The sequence below is a fragment of the Fringilla coelebs genome (genome assembly GCF_963513975.1).
Source record: "Fringilla coelebs genome assembly, chromosome: 10".
NCBI lineage: Eukaryota > Metazoa > Chordata > Aves > Passeriformes > Fringillidae > Fringilla > Fringilla coelebs.
In genome coordinates, this window is record NC_140036.1 from 457,082 (window position 1) to 479,212 (window position 22,131).

At 40.7% G+C, this 22,131-nt stretch overlaps 1 protein-coding gene across 1 annotated transcript in view; it reads right to left on the minus strand.

Moving 5' to 3' along the window:
- CLSTN2 (calsyntenin 2) overlaps window positions 1–22,131 on the minus strand; it is a gene marked incomplete at both ends in the record, with an annotated part of 337,070 nt that overhangs the window by 82,432 nt on the left and 232,507 nt on the right. The window lies entirely within an intron of this gene.

Below are 22,131 nucleotides of genomic sequence, written 5' to 3' on the forward strand. Positions count from 1 at the left end.
CCTAATGATAGCAAGAATATGCACACTGAGTTAATTTTATTTTATTTTTAGTTCAGTCTCTATATCCTGCTCCTATGCGAGATACTCCAGAATCCAACTTTAAAAATGAAATATTTATATAAGGATCAATACGACTAAAATATTTTTATGACACATTAAACACATGCTCTTTTATGAGCAAGTCAGTCTCGGGACATGCATTATAGATTCAAAGCCATCTCCCACTCATATAATCCTTTTCCATTTATGTTCAATTTACACTTGCAACCTTTTGAAAATCTCCTTGCCAATCATATCTGAGCCAAGTGCCAAATTCTAAATTAACTCTGAATCCATGACCTCTAATTCAGGCTAGGTTCCTGTTGCTCTATTACAATAGATTGTTTATTTTTGCAAAAGAGAACAGACGGTGACTTTGTTAAAGTGCTGAAGTTCATAATTCCTATAACATGTGAAAAATAAAAAATGGCAAGGGCATGTGTGCTGGGAGGGTGGGGATTAGGTATGGAGGTATAAACACAGAAGTTTAAAATATTTCCTAACTATCATCACACTGGTTTCCCTTTATGACCACAGGAGCTGAAGCTTTGCTCAGCTACATCCACTGACATTTAGGCAGACGAATCCCACACTTCACAATTGCAATCAATCCTGTGAATACCTTTAAAGGATCAGCACACAGTTGTTTTTGTAATTATGAGGTACTGAAAACATACTTTAAGCATTAGACATTTTCCTGCTGTCCCCTCTCCCTCCAGGGGTGTGAAAGGGCTGTGGAGTTTCCCAGGACAAAGCTGTGCTCTTCTCCAGGCTCTCTGCTGTTCACCCTCAGCAAGCTCAAATATTTGGGCTACAGAAGAAGCAATGGACTTTAGCCTGGGAATCAGATTTTCAACAGGATTAACACCTTGCACATCCATACAAGCGGGCTGCACAGTGATAATAAACTGTGCACAGGGGCCAAAGCACAAGATGAAGAGCAGGCTGAAGGGAAGCAGCCTATTCAGCTTTAATCACAGGCACTGATCACTGAGTTTGTATTCCACTGCTGTCACACACAACCTTTGAAAAAAACGATCTGCATTTCCTTGTAACTTCAAAACAAAACGTTCATCTAAAATGATATTGTGGATTTCAGTTTTATTTTAATTGAAAACAAAATAAACCAGTGCAAACATGAGAAATCTAATGGCCAATACTGTTTGTTGTGTTCTTTAAAGACTGGCCTTCATAGTTCCTTAATAAAGTTTTCCTCAGATGCACAATCTGTCAGCAAAAATCCTAACTTCAGTGGTTTGTGTTTATTATTTTATTGATCCACTGTTTGATTGCAAACAAGACAGCATTTGCAGATGTCCAAGCTACAGTTCTTAAAAAGCAGAAATAGCTCTGGGCAGATAAAATTCTGTCAGCCCTAATCTAAATATTAATCATTTTTCCCTCTCCAAAGGCGGTGCCCTATTGCAAAGCAATCGCAGAAGCAGCACATGTTCCAATTAGTTCTCTTCAAATATTTCAGAAGTCGCTGTATCCTGCTCCTATGCAAGATACTCCAGCTTTAAATATGACTCTAATTTTGCCTCCATATTCCCATTTGCCAAAGATAAAATAATGACAGCTGGCTGGATATGATGAGATATTGTAAACACACTACAAAAAACCCACCTGCACTTCCATAATGAGGCTACAGAAACCTGCTTATTTGAAAACAACTGGAAATGTTGTTAAAAATTGGGGAAGATTTTTTTTTTTCAAAAGAAGGGCTCTACTGCTGTTTCCAACGAAATGAACTAACACTGTTGAACAATTTAAATCTATAGGATCATGACCTTTTTAAAAAGGTGTCTTTATGGCTATAATGCAAATGGAAATTATAACAGAGTTGTAAGAGCTGTAACAAAGCAGAATATTAAGTAAGGTCCACTGCCAGACACAAAGACGTTGACAGATATATAGAAATTCTCTTATTAAACATTACAAACAATGTCTTTAAAATGTGACAGATACTATTTCTCATTATTAAATAGAGCTACAGGGCTTTATTTTAAGCCAGTTGAGCTAACCCCAGACTGTCAGAGATCAGACAGCTACAGAAGCTGAGCTGGGTAGCATCGCAGACCTTTTGGCCCCGGTACAGTGAAAGCCAAGGGAGAGTATAAACTGGAGTAAGAACAGAAGTGAAGACATCATGTCAGGTCACTGACCCTCTGACACTGGCCACTCTGCTGAGCAGAGATGCAAAAAGGACTTTATGGCAAAAGAGATAACAAAGGACATTACTAGCACAAGAACATTCACAAGATTGTGTTTCTAAAGGGGACCGGGACAAAGGGGTCAAAGTGGAAAATTTTGTAAGAATGTAGTGACCTATAAATTCTGGTAAACTGTGTAATAAATGTCTTTGCTTTGCTGGCCTAAGTGGAGTCCATGTCAGTCAATCCTTGCACCAGACATACATGATGCCAATGGGAACTGTGCCAAGCTTATCTTACTGGGGTATTTATGGGTTTGTAAATCACTGGAGGAAAGGGAGGCAGGATTTCTCTCCTACTCAGACTCACTACTGAAGTTGCAGGACCTTTGCACCATCTTCTTCCCTTCCCCTCTGCAAGGCTGAAATAATGAGGGTGCAAACTGGGACATTGTTTTTCTCCCAACAGGCAACCCAGCAAAATTCTGTGTTTTGTTCTTCATTTCATTTGAATGGGTTTGTGAGCAGGTGGGTATAGGATTTTCTGATCATAGAAATGGTGGTAGCACCGAATTGCTACAAAAAGGATAAGCCGGTGACACCTTGTAAATGTAGAAGCACATTCATGAAATCCTATAGCAATTGCCAAGGCAGAGGGAAAATTTCTCTTCTCCCAGGCCAGGAGGCACACTCTGAGGGCTCCCAGTAGCTTCCCATAAACCCCTCTGGTTACAGGGCTGAAATCTGCTGAGAGTTTCACTTTAATACATGTTTTAACTAAACTCTGGACATGTTTTTTCTTCAAATCATTCAGACTATCATTAACCATGAACACCTATTAATTTTGAAGTTTACATTCTTTTAAGTTTTAAAGCCTTGGTAGATCCATATGTTACTCCAGGGGTAATAAGGATATTATTTCCTCTGTAAAAATTTAAATAGCATGAAAAAAAAGCTACTGATGGCTCATACTTACTGAAACATAACCAACAAATGTATCCACTGTTTGGAAATTGATAAAGACAATGTTTCAAATTCAGTCACATTTGCATGCAAGATTTAGTGATTATAAGCCTTGATCAATAAAATTGTATTACAAATTACTCTCTTTAATATGAAACATCAGATTCATGCTTCTTGCAGTAAAATAATAATCCCCAATGTTACTCCTTTAATAACTACACAGCCTCATTCACTGGAAATCAATTTCAGAAGTTATTAAGAAACACTGAGGATTATTTGGCTTTTCACAACTCCCTTTCTACTTCCTCAGCCTTAACTACACCAAGAATACCGAAGACTTCAGATGGAAAGCTGGGATCTCTGACATTCCATCACTGGCATCAATAGTTAAGAAAGGCTCAAGCTGTATGCGAATCAGGAATCAGCTGGGCTGGCTGAGGTTCAGCAAGGCCAAGCTGGGCCAACCCAAGCCTGCAGTGCTCCAGGCTGGGGCACAGTGGCAGACGATTCCTGACAGAACAGGACCTGCAGGTGCTGGTCAGCAGTGGCTGAAGATGAGCCAGGTGTGCCCAGGTGGCCCGAAAGGCCGATGGCATCTGGCCTGGACCGGCGTGGCCACCAGGACCAGCGCTTGTCCCCCTGTAGTCAGCACTGGGGCAGCCACACACCAAATCCCATGCCCAGTTCTGGGTCCCTCACTGCAAGAAAGACCCCGAGGGGCTGCAGTGAGTCCAGGGAACTGAGCTGGGGAAGGGCTGGAGCACCAGGCTGGCGAGGAGCAGCTGAGGGAGCTGGAGGGGGGCTCAGCCTGCAGAAATGGAGGCTCTGGGGAGACCTCACTGCTCTCTGAGAGGAGGCTCTCGTGGGATGGGGTCTCTTCTCCAAGGGTGAGTAAATAGCTCAAGTTGCACCAGGGGAGGTTTAGATTAGATGCTAGGAAAGAAATGTTTCCACAAGAAGTATGGGTCAGGCACTGGCACAGAGTGCTCAGGGCAGCAGTGGCATCACCGCCCCGGAGGGATTCAAAAGACACGTAAATGTGGCACTCAGGGACATGGGTTAGTGGTGGCTTGGAACTGCTGGGTCACTGCTGGACTCAATAATTTTACAGGTAGGACTCAATAATTTTCCCAGCCTCAGTGACAAATGCATGCTCAGGCAAACTCGTGACTCCTTACGGAATGGAGATTGCACTGCTGCGTCCAGGACACGTCTGGATGTGTGACTACACACATGGATTTGTTCCTGAAACCATCTGTTAACTTCAACTATGTTTTAAAGAGATGAATTGTTTCCCTCAAGTGCTATGAAATGATTCAGCTCCACAATACAGAGATGCTACAGAAAAAGCATAGGGGTGACAAAGAGGTCACATCTCACTAAACAGCAAAGAGAGCACACAAAAGTGTTCCAAAAGCTTAACAAGAAGAAAAGCTTCAATTCTATCTTGTACCTTTTAGGTAGCAGTAAATCAAACATGAAGCTCAAATCTCTGGGAAACCAGGCTTCATTAGTTTGCTGCTGACAAAATTACTCATTTACATTCACATCCTGTTCTAATGTTATTACTCTCTAGACTTTTATTACACTTCCATGTGGGTTTTCCTCCAATATTCAAATCTATATAGACAATCCTTTATTTAAAATTAAGGCTGCAGTTTGATACTTCCTTAGGTAGGCACAGAGACCCTGGAAGATCCCAAAGTGCCTGAGAATCAAAAGTCCCAGGATCCCATGGCAAATCCACTCCCACCTTGAAGGAGACAAAACCCCTGTTCAGGACAGATGCATGTCAAGTTTTGATGCAAAGAACAGACAGAAATGCCATGATCAAGGTATTACAGTGACCTCCAAAGCTTTGCACATGAATGACAATAACACTGCTGTTTCCTCAGGTGTGTCCTTCAAGAACCTAATTCAGCTCCACGGATCCACCAGGTCCTAACAGAGGTATATGACTGCCACCTCAAAAGAAGAATCTCCACACACTGCATGCCACCAGCAGGCTTCCAAGAATTTCATATCACGTGTGGATTTGCTTGCAGCATGACTTTCCTCCTGTTCTAACTAAAAGTTTGTCAACAAAACTGAAGTACTCTCAGTATGAATCAAATTTGAATCTTTAAGGCTTTACATGCAGATGGAAATACAAACACAGGCATGCTGTTCTTGGAAAACTTATCAGCAAAGATTTCTCCTGGCACTTTGATGGCCACCTGCAAATATGTACCCACTGGGACAATGCTCAGTTTGCTGTTTTCTCAGAAATATAGCACTGACCCACGACCTGCTGTCACTGTCAGATTTTCCAATAACTTTTTTTAGGGGTTGCTGTTTCTCTGGTTTTATGATAATCCAGCCTTCCACAATAACAGTTGTATAGAAGTTTCTCTGCTGGAATCCTGCAAACACCTCCTGCAGTGCAGAACTGGTGACCTTTTGAGTGTCTCCGTGCCACTGGGAAGGTTTACAGCTTTGACAAGTTTTTCTATCACAGGCTGTTGCTACTGTTTAAATAATTACAGAATGCAGGTTATGTTTTGAAGGAAGAAAGGGCAGTTGTTTTGGAAAATGAGGGAAAATAATAATTAGAGATGTAAAATATCTGTAAGGACAGGGAAAAAAAATAAGGTAGTAAGTACTGCATATGCTTTTCCAGCTCATTTAAGTCAATGCTATTAAACTCACACTGCAATACTAAATTCCAGGAAGCAATACTGAAATCATGAACAGAGGGAAGTATTCATGCTTTAATACCAAAAATTATTATTTCCTCATATCTAATTTTATTGGCAACACGGTCTGCAAAGAAAGAGCATAAATCCACTGCTACACTTCCTGTTCCATGGATTTGAAACTGGAAGAGGGTAAAACTGCACTGGCACTTCAGGTAATTCATCGGTGCCATAAGCTCACACCAAATGAACCAGACTTCATCGTTCTGCTGAAGCAGGGACCAGCTGCTCAGGGTAAAGACACTTCTGTGGGCAGCATAAAAGCAGCAGTGATATCTGGGTCTCCTCCTGGCTCCACAATAAATTTCCTTACTCTACAATTTTGCTTACATAAATGTTGCCTAAAAAATTTGATTTTTCTGGACAAACTGTGATTTTAGTGAGGTATCTGACCACACTGCTCTGTTGGAACCCCTAACAGCTGAGATGCACAACACGTCCCACTCAGGTCTGTGCTCCACCTCAAATGAAGGAGAACTGACAGATGTTTACTTGAAAACTGCAATAAACATTGAGGTGGATTAGAAAAATAAGTAACAAGGAGATAAATGTTTGTGCATATAAAGATGTGCTTAATTAATTACTGCTTGTGCCTTTTGCAAACACCCTCTACTTTAAAAGCATAGAAATATAAAATATTTTCTTTCCTCCCTCCCATCAATCAAACCCTTACCAAATTAACACTCTATTGCAAACAATTTGAAACATTTCCTAATCTTTTATTCTTTCTAAAATCTGCCAGATTCAAGAGAGTCAAAAAAGGAAGAAAGTGTGATTTTAAGAACAGTAGCAAAAAAGTACAGTTTCCTAATCAAATGTGTGGAGCTCCATGCCCACTGCACCAATGGAAGGCTTTGTCAGCCTCAAGTCTCATGTTTGGAAGTATACCATGGATTTAGGAATGCCTCCAGTGCCACACAGCCACACACTCAGCACTGAGGAACTGCTGTCCCATTTAGTTACAGTCCTGCAGGGCACAGCACGGTGTCTCTAACAGTTACATGGGCATCACTGAGAAATATTTCCTTTGGCTGTTTTTACAATGCCAAATTATAATGAACAATTTGAAAAATTAATCCAGCAACCGTGTAGTTAAGCCTGTGCAAAAAGCACATTAATAAAAGGACCTTTACCCTCCAGGAGCCAAGTGAAGCTGTGAATTACACAGTTCCCAGCTGGGTCATTTTCTGCTCTCCTTTGTACAGGTGTCAATAACAATCACAAACACCTCTATATCCTTGTCTTCACACACATTACCTGCATTCTTTGGGTGGTGCTCACTTAAGGCTGCGATTTTTGCAGTTGTGGCTGCAGCTTTGCTGCTGCAGCAGATCAAAAAGCACTTTGCTTCAGACACTCCCAGGAAACACAGAGGCCCAGATGGTCCCACTGCCCTAATTCCACCTTCGTGCCTGAAAGGTGGGTCACAAAGCTATTTCTCCTCTAGATTAGTAAGTCTACACATGGAAAAATAGGAGATAACTTGCCTTATGAGGCCCTGACCCAATTTAGTGTGTATATACTTAAAAAAAAAAAGGTGAACCTATTTTTAAAAGAGCGACCTAGAGGTATCTGTACATAAAATGATAAAGATTATTACAATGGTTGCAATAATTTCCTGCCACTAAGTATTACTGAGCAGTTAAAGAACAAATGCTAATAAAATATGTGAAAGTAGCTATGGTGTAAGACTTTCAAATTAAATAGAGACCTAGAATTAGGAATCTTGGTTAGTGAATATATATTGCTTACAGAATTCCTACAGTCCAACAGGCAAACCTAAGGCAAATATTTCCTTCAGTAGGCTAGGTGCTCCGACATGACCTGCTAGATTTGGCTCCATTGTGAGATACACAGAGATAAATAAGAAAATGAACATCACCATGTCACACTCAGAGTAGAAAATCAGCAGCTGTTTAGTCTGCAGAGGACTCAGTAGATTGACAGAAAACCTTACTTTTTAATTAAACTACTTTCCCTAGGGCCTTATATCAAGGCAGACAATTTTTGAGATAAAGCAGCTTGGAAAATGTTGAATTTATTAAGTGATTATTTCCCCGAATAATTTTAAAGGCATTATTTTGGGGCATAGTTAGCTAATTTAAAGCACACAGTGAATGATCAATCAGTTTTTCCATTTCTTTTGAATCAAAGGCATGAGTTAGCTCTAACTAGAGAGCTATATCAGGAACTTTGGCATTGGTAGCACATAATTTAAACAGCAGACTCAACCATGCAAACCAGAGGAGAGCCAAGTACTAGGAGCTAGGGCTGTCCTTCAAAAATAACAACTGTAAAATAATTCCAATATTAGACCTTTGAATAATTGTGGAGCTTGCATGGCATTGGCAGCCTATGAAATGAGTTCAAAGGGAAAGTATGGATCTTTTCAGTGGCTCCTAAACTCTTGATAACACACAGAGTAAAATTTCAGAGATGTATTAGGTGTTTCAGGACCCTTCTACCTTTTGCCCGTGAAAACACACAAGAAAGGCAAGGCATTGAGTGAGAGGCTAGGAAAGGGATAAAGTGCTCACACATCCTCAGTTTTTCACTCAGCTATTTACTCTGCTGTGGCCTCTCCTCCCAGAGGCAGATTAAATAAAAAATTTGGGAACATTAATTTAATCTTGGCATGGAGCCTGGACACAAGGGATTAGTCTGTGCATCCCGCAGACATGCAGCAAAGAAGAGCACTGAGTTTAATTGTTACAAGAGTACCATATGGTTCCTCCTGATCATGGCTTTTTTCATTTGTCTTTACTTCCACTTGCCTGTCTTCAAACAATCTGAAATACTCAGCTCCTGATGTAAAGTCATAATTTGGATTGGATCTCTAGACACGGTAAGTTACTTTGGACACAAATACTTTGGCTAAAAAGCATCATCTCAAATGAAAAGCAACATTATGGCATCTGGCTTTTTATCAGAATGGAATCACGTAGTGAAGATAACAAAATTCATCAAAAGAAAAAGTAAATTCACGTCTTCCTGAAAGATCAGATGTACTCTAATTTGTTTGGTCACTTGAAATTGCTTCTTCTATTTCTAACAAAATATATTCAGTTCATCCTATTCCTCTGAGCCTCACAGTCTCCTCCGCTTTTGTTCTATTGAGTTTAATGTTTCCTACTACACCTTTATGAAGAGCAGTGTCAGTGCCTTTTCATACTGTGCTGCTTTTAAGTGCAAGGTCACCAGCCCAGAACTCCAGGAGACAGCTCCAGCCACTGGCCAGAGTTCAGGCAGCCAGCAAATGTCAGTGTTTCTGTGCAGAACAGGCTTGCAGTGTAGTGTCACTCCCAGGCAGCTCAGGAGAGCATGGTTCCTCAGACACAGGAATCCAAGACTCCCCAGCACAGCTTTGGGCAGAGCTGCCTTCACCTGCTAAGGCTCAGTGTCTGACACATGGGAGGTCTGAGAACCTGAGCTGTGTGAGCTGACTATCTCAGTATTTCAGCTGCCCGTGGGCAACCCCTACTGTACATGTTGCTCCTTATTCCCAGCTTTTCATTCTCCTAACAGTGCCACAAATGGTTAAACAGTGCAAAATCCCAGCTTTTTCTGAGACAGTAACTAATTCCTACTCGGAGTTTAATAAGATCCTTGTTTTTCAATGCAGAACTGCCAGCTTGAAGAGATGCTGATATATTCCATGCTTCAGATGGGACTCCAGCCACCAAAACAATTCCAGAAGCACAGCCCCATGACACAATATTTATAATGGCAGGGGGATTGTGCTCCAGTAAATATCAGACTGATTGCAAACATGGCTCTTTCATGGAATGGGACGGTCCGTAGCAGAATAAAGTAACTTTTCCTATATGGAAACTTAAATTAAGGTTTTTATACTCTCACTGGCATGAAAATAACTATAAAGGATATACAAACTGTAGCTGTGTTGAGCCTAAAGATACAGGACAACTATTAACATCTCCATTGTAAAAACAGAGGCTCTGTCCCTTCTAGGATTTTAGACTGGGATATCTTATCTGTGGTAGATTGTTTTTTTGTTGTAACCTCAAGGTGTTCCTTACTGTGAGTTTGTAGTGGCTTGTTCCATGCACCCTGTTCAGTTTCCTCAATGGCATTGCCCTGAAGTTGTTTACTAGTATTTTCTGCCCACACTTATGCCAGCCCCCCATGTCAATCTCCCTTGCCCCTCCCTGATTTCCAGACCCTTCCCTGCCAATCCTGGAAGTACTGCCCTCTTCCCTTGTTCATCAGCTGTAACCCCACCCCTTTCTCTAGAACCTTCCTTGTCCATCACCCTTCTCTTGGAGTTCCATTGGTGTGCCAAGCCTGATCCCCTCCCATGTTCTAGATAACCCTATTGGTCACCTAGAACCTGATCCCTGCCTATGTTCTAGATAACCCTATTGGTCACCTAGAACCTGATCCCTGCCTATGTTCGGACTGATCCCTGCCTATGTTCTAGATAACCCTATTGGTCATGTTCTAGATAACCTCATTGGTTACCTAGAACCTGATCCCTGTCTGTGTTCTAGATAACCCTATTGGTCATGTTCTAGATAACCTCATTGGTTACCTAGAACATGGTCCCTGTCTGTGTTCTAGATAACCCTATTGGTCACCTAGAACCTGATCCACTCCCATGTTCTAGATAGCCGCATTGGTCACCTAGAATATCCATGTTCTAGATAACCTCATTGGTCACCTAGAACCCGATCCCTGCCTGTGTTCTAGATAACCCTATTGGTCACCTAGAACCTGATCCACTCCCATGTTCTAGATAACCCTATTGGTCACCTAGAACCTGATCCCTGTCTATGTTCTAGATAACCCTATTGGTTACCTGGAACCTGATCCCTGCCTGTGTTCCTCCCCTGCTGTTCTACTCTTGGCTATCCTCCCCTAGTGCCCTCCCCTGTTTTTAAGTTGCTGTTCGTCTGTTCCAATTTTGTCACTTCAGAATCTCTCAGAGATTGAACCCTCTTGAGAGCTTTCACGGTGGCTGCCCTCGTCTCCTTGGTTCTGGCTCCCTGGCCTCGGGGTTCCCATCAGCAGCTGCACAGAGCAGCCGTGCTGCCTTGGGGAGTTGGGCATTGCTGCTCTGCTGGGGTGTTACATTTTATTTAAATGGTCTGCTCGGGAACCCTCAAAGGAAATGCGACACTCTGCTGCCATCCAGACAGGCCTGAGGGGCGGATGGGGGCAGCCACACTTGGCACAGGCCAGGAGGGGAGGGCTGGCCAGAGGATCACCAAGACACTGCCCGTGTCACTCTTCCATATAAATTATCCAGCAGTGCAAAGAGCTTTGCTTTCTAAACTGTAAATTCAAAACCACAGTGAGCTCAGCATGCTGGTGCTTGTGCTTTTTTTCATCTAGCCCACTGGAAACCCCTATTTATTTGCTGTATCTCTTAGATCTTCTCTTATTTCTTGCCCTCTTGAGCAGGGGTTCCACAGAGGATGGAAATCGTGTTGTTCAGCAGCTTTGAAGATGGTGTTAGCTTTTTTCGCCAACGTGAAATAAAAGACTATTTGAAACTTTTCATGAAAGCGAGCTGTGTCAAAATAGTTTTCAGAGAAAGGTCAGACTCTCAGTCCAGTCCTCTCAAAACCCCGCTCTGCACTGCAGTAATGACAGAAACCTCAAAACATCACAGAATCCACAAAATGCTTCTATTTCAGTGCAATTACATTTTTGATAACCCATATTTATGCCAGCTCCACTATAAATGTTTAATGACTTTGTTCTTTTTCTTTGACTCCTGCTCCAAGTTTGCTGCCCACTTCTGGCTGTGTTAGTTTGAGAGGTGCTTGTGACTTTTAGAAAAAAAAGTCCTTCCTGGCTTCTTCACACATGTGGGAGCTTGGGATTGCCATTCCTGAAAACAGGGAGCACTGCAGTGGGGCTGGGACTTCACCATCAGATTTAGTTCCAACTTTGTGTGAATTTGGCCTTTTAGGATTTCCTAAATGCAAGATCTATTGTCCTTAAAGCATCCGTGGTCTTGCAGACATTTCAGTGTCTGGGGATGTACCAGGGTTGTTGTTCCCTCACTTTTTGCCTCAGATCAGCCTCTGAGTAAGTTCCTGCTGCAAGTGCAAAACTGAAGTCCTCAGGGAAGGACAAAAACGCTGAATTCAGTGGAATCCAATGTGAAACAAACCATGTTGTGGATACATATTTCAGTTTCACCTCTATATTGAAATATTTGTGGATTCACGATCTATTCCTTTAAATTACTTAAAGTCTTTATTTCTTTTGGGATATCTTGCATCTCTATGAGTTAGGGCTGCTGCAGGAGTTTTGAGAGGTCTGGATTTAAGCATAGGCATAAGTCTTTGCACAGCAAGCTTTTTTAATGTTTTATAATGCAAACTTCCAAGGACAGTTGTATATCAAATTTTTAAGCTAATGAGACGCCACATTAAAAAAAAAAAAAAGAGACTAACTGAAAACAGAGCTGAAGTTAAAAGTACAGGATCTTACTGATTATTTACAAATTTTGCATTGCTATCAGTGGCAAAAGGCAACCCCTTCCTGAGTGCTGGTGAAATCCATGGTTGTTTAAAGTCTAAATTAACCTTGGGTAACCGAAGTGCAATAAAACTAAAGGTTGTAGTACAAAAATGAACACAGATCTCACAGTTACCAGCAGCTGTTACGGATAATATCCAGCACAGTTCTTGCTGAGAGATTATTTTTCTATTTAGTCTGTATTCTACCCCCACTCTCAGTCTAGAAAGTGAAGACCAAAGCTTATTTTTTATGCTTTAGGAGCTATGGCTGAACTTCAGTTGCAATTTATTTTTTAACCTGAAATTAACAGAATGAAGGATGCAACTATTAAAAACAAATGTGCAATATAAAGCAATAAAAAAGTAACACCATGCAAGTTCCACAATAATAAATCATTCCAGCAATTCCGAAAGTGAAAATAAATATCTATGTAGTTTATGTTTAACTGTTCCTCAACAATGTAAAGAGACAAATTATATTTGCAGTTTCTGAAGTAAATTGTAATATTAATTTGAATATATCTAGCAGGAAACAGATGTATTTTATCAAGAGGTAGGTATAGTTAATCCAAAGCCAGTTTTGTATTTACCACTCAACAACACTGAGTGGCATTTGCATTTATACCTTCACAAGTGGTCAAACAAAATATGGCTGTGGCAGAACTGCCTCATGAATGCTCAGCTCTAGCCCTGGGAAGCAAGTGCTGTGTCAACACAGTTTTTAAAACAGCCATTTACAAACCTGAAATTTTGGGTGACAAATGTGTTTTTGGAAGGAGGAACTGAGTAACTGCTTGTCAAGGCATTTACTGAACACAGCTTCTCTTCTGGCTTTTATTCCATGTATTACTGAACACTCTGCTTTAATTTTAAAGTGGTATTTTCTCTCAGTGAATATGGTGCAGAGCTGTCTTCCAGGAATGATCAATAATGGCAGTGTTACCTGTACTGGGTTATTTCACTCCAAGTCACCCCTGCTTGCTCTGAGGACACAAATGCCCCTGAGAGTATCCTCTCCTCTCAGCCCTGCAGCACACAACTCACACCAAGCCACCAGGATCATCATCATTCTCCTGCCACAGCATCAGAGCCTTGTTTACTGCAAACCTTATTTCCAGATGTGTTGAGTAAATGCTGATCCTCGGGGATTCACTGGAAATGGCAGGTGATCACAAAGCCTAAAGACCAGGCTGCCTGTCATGATGATATTTGAGTTAAGTAACAGAATTGTGCAAGTGGCTTCAAGGGCATATTCTGAACACAGAGGGATCAAACAGCTGTCAGGGAGAGCCCAACGAGTCTTTATTCTCATTACATACTTAGAATGTTTTGTCTCAGTAAGACTTGGTTTATATATGTAACAGTTAAAAAAAGCTTGTGATTTTTTTGCAAACTGAGCACAAAGGAAATAATAAAACAGAGTGACAAAGCACTGCTTTAAGAGCTCCTGGAAATGAAATAACACAGGGATTTAGCCATGCTTGTGCCAAGGCTCTTGTCTGCAGGGCAGAGCTGCACACCATGAGTGATGGGGGCCATCTCACAGAACCCCAGCAAACACCTGGGAACAACTGGGATTCAGGACCAAAAATTGCCCACTTGCACATCTGCTTGTTTCCTGCCATGGCTCTCTGGGCAGGGTGCTCTCTTGGGGACCAGGAGCACAGAGAAACAGGATGCTCTCAAGCAGGTAAATCTCACCTGAATGAAGTTCTTCAAACATTCTGAAAACACACTAACACCAGTTCTGTGGTTAATGAAAAATAAGCAGCCTCAACTGGCAAAACCCCAGCAATGACCCTCATCATCCTCCCAGTGTTGCTCCACAATCAACGCTGTCAAAATTATTTATCAGATACAATGACAGCTCACTTGGCAGATTAGAACTACTTAAACAGCCATAATTGCACAGAGCTATGCAGCTGAGGAACCCTTGAAGAATTTTGAATATTACAGGTTTGATAAATTAGATGATAATGAAAGGAAAGTTATTAAAGCACTTCTCATTTTTCACAAGTTGCAATTTTCAAATTACCGAGTGTGCCAACTTTTGCATCTACAAACCACATTCTGCAGATGGGGTAAGAAAAGCTTCCCAGCTGTGGCACTGGTACAAGTGTGTGTGATAAAGTCTGAAAGGAACATACTTGGCCAATTTCAGGTGGAGCAGCAGCTCCTTCTCTTCTCTGGAATTCAGGGAATTCCTGAGAAGAGCGTGTGTGGAAAATATCAGTGAAACCCAAACATATAGAAACTTCCAGGCTCAAAAGGAGACCAACTTTGGCTACGTGCCCCTGCACATCAGGAGAGGCAGTGACAGCAAGGAGTGACTACTTTAATCATGTGCCAGGCTTGCTTGGTCTTTTAAAATGGTTTCCTCTGGTTTCCTTTCCACAGTGGAGCAAATGTGCGAAGCCTGGGGTGCCAAAGCTGCTTACACCATTGTGCTCTGCTCCAGACAGTCATTTCAGAGATTCCTTTCTCTCCCCTCTTTTTTTCTCTTTTTATTTTTGTGGAGGTTTTACATTCTGGGTAGAAGGCAGTCACGTAATAGAACTGATCATGATCTTTTTCTTGGTTCTAGTGATGAACTAGATCTCTCTCATCTGACTTTATTCACAGCATTGTTCCACTGACTTCAGGAAAGTGTTGTCTGTTTTTACAGCTGGAAAGGAACAAAATAAGCACAATAATACCCAATGACAGCTGCAAATGAGGCATTTTAGGGGGGAATTTCAGACCATTAATGCATTTTTCCACTGTGAACAACACACCAACATTAATTGTTTCAATAGCGCATATCTACTTTATGTGTAAAAAAATGTGCAAGAGTCTGTAAATTCACTGGAGATCTCAAAAGCATAATTTAAAAGTTATTTTTACTGCTACCAGTTGCTAGGACTGTCACCTATAAATCAAGGACACATGGATACAATCACACCGAGAAAGTGATTCTATTGGCCATGACAGAGGAAGAAACAGGGGTTTTTACACAGTATCCAGGGCATCTGCCCTGAATTACATTCTCTTAGCCTGCAAATGGAAGTAAAATGCAGATGTGGAAAGGATTATATGAAAACACAACCACATTGCTACTCTGACAGTACCTTTGGGAGGATGTTTGACAGATTGTGCTATCCAGGAGTGAGAGATCCCTTTGCTCTGATGATAAAGAAAAACAAACAAAAATAACCAGAAATTCTTCAGTTGATACTAGATTTGAAACAGTGAAAGCACTAATTCAAAATCACAAGAACAAAGTTTCCACAAAACTGATGACAGAACATATAAAACACTGGAAAGAGCTAGAAAAATCAATATTCATTATTCCATTAATGCCTTGCTCTCCAGAGTAGAAGTTCTGAGAGGTCACTGCCACCAGCCAGTCTGTTTTGTTAGAGTATCAAAAGTATGTGGTTGCAATGACTCTCACACGTTTGATTTCTTCTACTGAAGGGCACCATCAGTAGAATGAGAAACCAGGCTTAAGGTGGAGACTAGTCTGGTGGCAATTATTCTGATGCGTTTTCAACTCACTTCTGTAAAAATATACAGCTTTTAAAATATATATGTTCCACAATTCAGTGAGGCTTTCTGGTTTGTATACTGAAAATGCTGCTGATGTTTTACATTTGGGACATTTTTCAACTGAGTGTTACAAGTTCCTCCCTCCATCTCTTTTAAAATCATTCTGTGAGGCATGAAATTGCATCAGAAATAATGGTACTGGATGATGCAAAACAAGAAACTAAACAATGATGAAAGCAAGCCTTGCAAAGAAACACGGGAGGGGCCTGTGGATGAACAGTGAAGAGGTTTTCAATGAGATTGCTGTTTCCAGCCAGGGCCAATGAACCTCCCAGAACCAAACCCCAGGGGACAGAGAAGTCCCTGTCCCCAGAACAGAGGGGTCAGTTGTAGCAGGGGTTGATAGAGAGCAGGGCAGGGGGCAACAGGGGGGGGTGTCCCTGCCACAGAGGACAGACCCAGCATGGCCAGTGACCAGAAGGTGTGGAAATCCATAAAATCAGAGAGTTTTAGGAAGGTGGTAAAAAGACAGGCCTCAGATACAGCAGAATTGTGAAGTGCTGAAACAGCACAAAGAATATCTAAGCAGTGGTGAAGACATGGGAGAACAATAGAGCTGTGTAGTTTGGCTTTCTAAGTTGCAAAAAGTTCATTTTAAGTAAATATTTAGAAGGTTAAGTATGAATAGTGCTCTGTGCTTTGTCTCTTATAAACGAGCCATTGTCTTCAAGAACAGGTCACCATTGTTTTAACAAAGCTACAGGTGCTTAAGGTGATTGGATAGAACTATTGTCAGTATGCTTTTGCTCTGTGTAATTAGCTAAGATGGCTTTATGGTATGTTGTAACATTGAGTTTCTTTGGCCTGCTGCCTGAACAGCGAGCTGTTAGCATCTCTCCATTGTCATAATCATGTAATGAGACTGATGCTGAAAAATAAATAGCTCAAGATGCTTGTCACAGGAGCCCCGTCCCGTTCGTGTCTGTATATAAACTGCCAGTGATAAAAGGGATTATTATTCTAATCTAGGATTATTCTTGTAACATAGGAGTAATTAATCTGTGGAAATCCACACCAAGACAGGTTTAAGAGGGTCAGACAGAGTCAGGTTTGACTCCAGCAAGACACTGTAAGAGACTGATAGCAAAGAGAGAAGTGACTAAAGCAGACTTGTCAAAACATCATGGAAATTAAGAAATTTGCAGTTTATGGTGCCAGTCTTACCTCACCTAGGCTGAACACCAGGTTTAAGTGCATCTTTGGTAGTGGAACTAGGCAACACAGCACGAGTCCAGCTTATCTCTGAGCCATCACTTTGTTTTAAAGAAAACAAAGCAGCAAGATTTTCAATAGTCAGAGCCTGCAAAACTCTCAGAAATGCACCATGGCAGAAGCTGCACAGTTTAATCTACACCCATCAGGATTTCCTGGTTAAAGACACATTTTTGGAACTAGAAGTTCCTATACATACATATGTATTTTCTCTTAACTTTGATAACTTCAGCAACCAGAGGGGTATGTGAGGCACAAGGGAAGACCTTGCACATCCTGAATATAAGGTGGCCCTTTGCCACCACTGCATCAAGAGGTTACCTGGGGGCAGATGGCAAGGCTTTGTCCTGAATGAGATAACAGGCTTTCTGGGCAGGCCCCACAGAACCTCAATACCCCACCCAGAGCTCTCTCTCTCCTTGGGGAGCACCACAAGTCTCTTGACATGAAATGCTCAGGACACTCTGAAAAGAATTTTATAGACAAAAGTGCCGTGCAGGTACTACAGACAACAGCATCTGGTCTGCAAAATCTGTCAGGTTAAAAATTCTGTCCACAGAAGAGACACTCAAATTTTACGTTTTACTTCAGAAAAAGAAACTTTAGTTTTTTTCCTGCAAACTTCAGCATATTCAGGTTGGAAATTGCTGGGGCACAACAAACATTAGAGCTACATCTCCAGTTTTACAACATCATTATTCAGACAATGACTTTTCTTTAAGATACTCTTAAAGAAATATCTAGCTTGATCATAAAAATCAGTGTTACAGCCATTATATTTCTTAAACAGTTATTTTTGTTGGATGTTTAAACTTGCAGTGACAACAGGATGATTAAAGGTGAAATGAATTATGTTGCTCTGTGAAATTTCTTAGCTTGTCTGCAGAATTCCTTAGGGTTGTCCTAGACCCAAAAACTGAAATACAGTTCAGTGCTTCTTCCCTACATGACATTTTCTAATTCTGACACGTTCAAATTTCTTTAAATGACTTTGCATAAAGGAGAGCATTGTCAAAATATCTAAGGTCCTGCCTTCTTCTGGACACATTCACTCTCAGGTTGGAGCAGAACACAGCAATTCTCATGGTGTTTGTGCAGTGGCTGCAGCCAGAGCCAAGACTTAAAAGTCAGGAGCCAGTACTGATGCCCAAGTGCTTACACAGAGCTGCCTTTTTAGGGCTCTCATAAAAGGATATGTTGTCCTATGGCAAGTGTGGGAGCCCATAAATGATTGCTCTTACAGTCTTGCAGAGGATAAGGACGACCCAGACATTCTCTCCTGTGGGTGAGGGACAGTCACAGTGACCTGGCAACACTACTCCTTGTTAGCCAGTGAAGTTTTAATGAGGAGCGTCCTTTCCTCCTTAGAAACAAAACAAAACAAGCCCTTCAAATGAGAAAAAGGATCAGAAAAATAGTGTAAAAAAACAGAGGAAGGAAAAAACTAACCATTCCCACAGGACCTACTCAGTCCCAAATTCTCAGTGAGATAGATTAAGCAGTCACACATTGATTTGTTGGTTTTTGGGCAGTTTGTTTGATACGGTGTTTGATTTGTCAGCTCATTCCTCTTTGCTCCAGCTACCTCGTTTTCTGTATCTGTTACTCCATTGTCTGATGTCAGGCAAAGGATCAAAGGACTGACAACAAGGAAAAAAAACTGCAGTGGCTGATCATACGCAGTGCATGGCATCCAATTATTGCATGCACCTTGCTTAATTTACTCAAGTCTCTTTGCTGTTGTTTGGAACCTTGTGAAGCTTTCTTTCCCCAACAGTTTTGGTGGGAGCTGATTTAAAAGCTGTAAATACAAACAACGGGGTGATGTAGCTTAACTGAGGAGTGAGCTGATTCTTCAAAGCCTGACTTGTTCCAGTATTTCGTATTCAGACCACAGAGTTCAGCTTGAACTGAGCAGAAACGATGTCCCCCATGCTAGAAGACTGAATCAGATTGCAGAAGAATTTAGTTGTCTATTCCAAAATGATTTTGTTTTCTGTCGGCATTAACTTAGCAGCTGGACCTCACCATTACTTTTCAATCTGTTTGAGCTGACAGCAGTGAAAGGTGCTAATAAAGAAGCAAAAATGGGTGAAAAAACACATGGGATATAAAGCAGTCACAGCTCAAAGACCTGAACTACTCATTTTCTCCTTCAACAAATCTAGCCTGCTCAGAATAAGAATTCAAGCACATTATGGCTCCGAAAATAAAAACACCAGTTGTTTTTTTCTCTCTTAAAAAACCAACCAACCAAACAAAATGAAAAAGGAAAGGAAATGTGAATGTAGAGTGAAAAATTCAGCATGCATTCACAGTCAAAATCTACTGTGGAGATAAGAATTTTAAATAAAATTATAAATAAATTATATGACACTTTCTTGTAGAAAGTATTTCTTTTGCTGTTCCCTTACCCTCCTCTTTTATTTTTTAATAGTTGCCACAGCTTAAAAAAATATTTCAAATATTTTTAAATACTTGCTATGAATTTGCATTATGTCCAACAGGCCACCAGTGAGTTCACAGGCTGGGTGGGCCCCAATACATCTGCTTGGGACCAACCTCCCCCTCTGGGAATTGGAGATGTGCAGACCCCAGAAAGGTTTCCCCTTTTCAAAGGATTATTGCAAGAATGCCCTTTAATGACTCATGGAAGTTGCTTTATAAGAAACTCTGCCAAACAAGCTTTTAAGCTCCAAACACCCAGAAAACAATTCCTAAGGTAGGAATGTCACTAAAACCCTCATTTTACTGTGAGTAGACAGAAATTCTTGACTGAATGTAGGTGTAGATCTTCCAAGAAAAAATCAAATCATATCTATAGGAAAGAGCATCCTGTTTAAGGTTTCTTTTTAACCACCTTTCAGCTTCCAAACAGTATGGATTGAATGTTCTCTTCAATAGTACCCAAGACAGTATGAGAGTTTTTCTTCAGATAGAACAGAATAATCTTCTTCAAAGAATGATTCAATTCTTTCCTCTAAATACAGTTAAAGTAGCAGCAAATGCATCTTTATCAGTCCAGCTACTCAGGATTCATTTTTCAGAATACAGTTCTGCTTACAGAGGTATTTATTTTCTGATTCTCTATAGGTTTTCCTAGCAAACAATTTTGAATCCATTTACCCATACCAATTCCCTATAAAAGACTGTCAGCAATATTTTGCAGAATAGGAAGTAAAATACAGCATCAATGACTTGAAATTAAACGAAGCCACAAGTAAAACAGTGAATTTTACCCAAATCGCTGCCACCACAACTGCATTTTAAAGCTGTTGGATATTTGTTATTTTGGAACGACTGCTTTTATTTTTATTTTTTTTAAGCAAAAAGTCTCAGTCTCACCTGCTGTGCTATGAAAATCTCTGGCCAGAGAAAGCATCTGAGAAAGATACAGTATTTCCTAATGACCAGGCTTCTTTAGACACCTCTTGGTATGTTGGCTGGAAAGACAGAAACCTGCTCTAGCAGGTGGTTTAACTTTTAAATGCTTCTTGGTGTTTAAGATGTATTTAGATAAAATGGGAAATAGGGATGGTAAAGAATTCTTTGTAAAACAGAATCTTTGAGGAGAAGAAAAGGACTTTTTCAGATTAGAAGTTGTTTTCACTTACTGAAACTTTAAATGCATTCTAAACCTCTTTTCCTAATTGTGTAGTTCATTAACTGAGGGAAAAAGGTATTTACAGGTTTCATACATAACACAAAATTTCTGTAATGTCAGTGGCCTCCTTTATATATATATATATGTATATGGACCATATATTACACACTTACAGGTGCTATTTAAAATAAATTACTGTAAAAAGAAAGCAAAATTTCCAAAGAAGAAGTTACAAAAATAAACATAAGAATAGAAAAAAGGAAAAGAGAAATAAGAATGTATTTTAATTTATTATTTAATTAGATGTTCCACAATGGGAGGAAAAAAAACAACAACAAAAAAAAACCAACAGAAGATGTGAAGTATGCAAGGCACTAGGGGAAAGGTATGCAGAGTTTCAAAATTGCAATATGAAAAAATTAGATTTTTTCCGTCACTGTGCAGTCCAGTTTGCAGTGTAATACATATTTTAATATTCAGCTCCAAAGGATTGTCCTTAATGGCAGCATTTAATTCTTTTCAGGAAAGACAGATATGAGAACTAGGTGGAAGGGAAACATAAAGGGAATTCTGCTATGCCAAAATATATATAATTCAATTAGCACACATGGCTGAAACCTGAAATTAAAGTAATGAAAGTAATGAATTTCAATGTCCAATATGCCTTTAGAACAATTTAAACAACATCATTATTAATGTAATAATTAATGCTCCTAGTAATTGACAGGCCCTGCTTTTGTTGCCATTAATGCATTCATGTAATTGACAGGCTGTTCTTCAGTACAGGGAGAAGGACTTTGAGGTGTTTTCCATTAGGCAGGAAAAGGTTAAGCAGCCAAAGTACACAGACATTTCAAACCAAATCATGGTGCAGAAAATCAGACAGTTTGCACAAACAACTGCTTTTGCTGATCACTCCACTCCACTGTGCCTCGTGGACAGCACCTGGGGATGGATCACTGCACTTTACCAACACAGAAAAATCTTTCAGTGGTTTTTGTGTGAGACACTTCCTAAGACTTCATACTGCCCAAGACCCCACAGGATTTCAAACACAGTCACTTGGCCACTCTGGGGACAGAGTCTCTAAAGGCACAGCTCAAACTCTTTCTGCCAAGGCAACTCCCACTCAGGAAGGAAGAAATGCAAAACCAAATTCAGTGATCTCATCCCATTAAATGTAGGACCAGCAGTTATTTCTCCCATCCACCAAGCAGACAGCTGGAGTGGCAGCTCTGTGAGCAGGGATTCATCTAGAAGTGCACAGTTCACACGGGATCTGTGAGCACACAGGAACTATTCCATCTCTCCTGGGCCCTGGAGACCTGGGCAGACAAAGGGAGGAGG